Source organism: Mus caroli, unplaced genomic scaffold, assembly GCF_978045245.1.
Source record: "Mus caroli unplaced genomic scaffold, Mus_caroli_1 scaffold_10, whole genome shotgun sequence".
Lineage (NCBI taxonomy): Eukaryota > Metazoa > Chordata > Mammalia > Rodentia > Muridae > Mus > Mus caroli.
The window spans coordinates 8,229,668-8,232,014 of NW_028227265.1; the positions used below are offsets into that span (position 1 = coordinate 8,229,668).

General features: G+C 51.4%; 1 pseudogene; it reads left to right on the forward strand.

The window, feature by feature from the left end:
- Nucleotides 1-655: 655 nt before the first annotated feature.
- Nucleotides 656-1,188, forward strand: LOC110300650 (large ribosomal subunit protein eL21 pseudogene; annotated as a pseudogene).
- Nucleotides 1,189-2,347: the final 1,159 nt, after the last annotated feature.

Below are 2,347 nucleotides of genomic sequence, written 5' to 3' on the forward strand. Positions count from 1 at the left end.
CATGTGAACCCTAGGCCAGCTAGCCGAGTCGTCCCAGCACCCTAGGAGTGGCCACACCTTTGGGGACGGAGATGAGAATTGTGGTGCCTGCCTCTTCCTCCAGAGCTTATGAAACAGAAGAAGGCAAAGCTCTCTCCTTCCTCCTCACCCTAGCACCCTGAGATGGAGACCCATCTTCAAGTCCATAGAACTTGTTGGAGCAGACTCAGCTGAGGCCACTTAGCACCCCAGGGTCCTTCACAAGCCTGTGCCTGGAGCCCCAGAATCCTCACCTTCTGTTCCTCTCTCAAGCCCCGACTTCAGGTCTGACCATCAACACAAGAACACATGGCCAGGGAGGACACAAGAGTCTCTCCCGACCCACAGGTGTCAGGGTCAGAGACGGTCCAGTCCCTCTGCTCAGAAGTAGGGGGAAAGTGTATTGTGTGTAGTCAGTCAGTGTGGCATGCAGGTGTGTATATGCACATACACGGATACACATGTAGGAGCGTGTTCTCTGTGTGTGAGCTTGTCCATGAGTGTAAAGCCAGTTCTAAACACTGGCCTGATGTGTGCCCACACTTCTGACACAGTCGGTCTTCTCTGGCACTGCCCTCTGGCAAATGCCCAGGGCCATGTGAGATACTTAGAAAGCCAAACAGGGCTTTTCGGCCGCCGCAGCCATCTTCCAGTAACTCGCCAAAATGACGAACACAAAGGGAAAGAGGAGAGGCACCCGGTATATGTTCTCTAGGCCTTTTAGGAAACATGGCGTTGTTCCTTTGGCCACATACATGCGAATCTACAAGAAGGGTGATATTGTAGACATCAAGGGAATGGGCACTGTTCAAAAAGGAATGCCCCATAAGTGCTACCACGGCCAAACCGGAAGAGTCTACAATGTCACCCAGCATGCCGTGGGCATCATTGTCAACAAGCAGGTTAAGGGCAAAATTCTGGCCAAGAGGATCAATGTGCGGATTGAGCACATCAAGCACTCAAAGAGCAGGGACAGCTTCCTGAAGCGGGTGAAAGAGAACGACCAGAAGAAAAAGGAAGCCAAAGAGAAGGGCACCTGGGTGCAGCTGAAGCGCCAACCTGCACCACCCAGAGAAGCACACTTTGTGAGGACTAACGGAAAAGAGCCTGAGCTGTTGGAGCCCATTCCATATGAATTCATGGCCTAATTGTACACAAAGAAATAAAATACCAGCACCAGGAAAAAAAAAGAAAGAAAGCCAAACAGGTAAGCTTCAGGCTCTCTAAGGACACCAGTCCCATCAACAGCCTGTGTAACTAAGATGAGCACCTCCCAGCCTGCAAACTTGGGCGGTGGGTTCCTGTGCTTCCCTGAGCCAGGCATTATTAGATGGCAGGCAGCAGAGAGCCACCATCACACAGCCTTGGGGAAGGGCATTTCTACTCAAGGGGGAACTCTGCTGTGGTGGTTTGAATAAAAATGTCTCCCATACACCCATAGGGAAGGGCACCATTAGGCGGTGTGACCTTGTGTCACTGGGGGTGGAGTTTAGGTTTCAGATGCTCAAGCCAGGCCCAGTATCTCACTCTGTCTTCCGGCTGCCTGCAGCTCAACATGAAGAACTCTCACTCTATCCCCAACAGCATGTTGGCCTGTGGGCTGCCATGTTTCCTTCCATGATGATAATGATAATGGACTAAACCTCCAAACTGTAAGCCAGCCCCAATGAAATGTTTTCCGTTATAAGAGTTGCCGTGATCATGGTGTCTCTCCACAGCAATAGAGACCCTACAACACCAAACCTACTCCCCAGCTGTGTGACCCTAGCCACGTCCACACCCTCTCAGGTAGATGCTCAGGTAGACACACGTGCGTGCATGCACACGAGTGAGTTCACCCAGTGCCAACCCCGGCTGTGATGTGGCCAATGGTGTTGATACCTCAGTGACCTATCAGACAGCAGGTGCTAGCGGGCGCCTGATATCACCAACCCAGGGTTCAGAGGTGATGGTAGCCAATGCCCATGCCCTGTAGTCATGGCTGCTGGATTCAAGAGGCTAGACCAGAGAAAGGGCAAACAAACACGTTTTGGAGCCTGGAGAAATGGCTTAGCCGTTGAAGGTATATACTGCTCTGGCTAGACCGGGGTTCAGTTCCCAGCTCCTTCACTGGGTCGTTCATAGCTGCCTGTGATGCACGCTTTCTCTCTCTGGCCTCGTTGGGAATTCTGCTCACATACATTCCCTTACACAGAGTCAAATAATAAAATAGATCTTTTTTCCCCCCTAAGGATGGCTTTGCATTATAACAAATACTCCAGAAGGAATAAACACACCTCACACCCCAAGTCCACGGGGAAAGCAACACCTCTGGTGATGCTTCCACCAG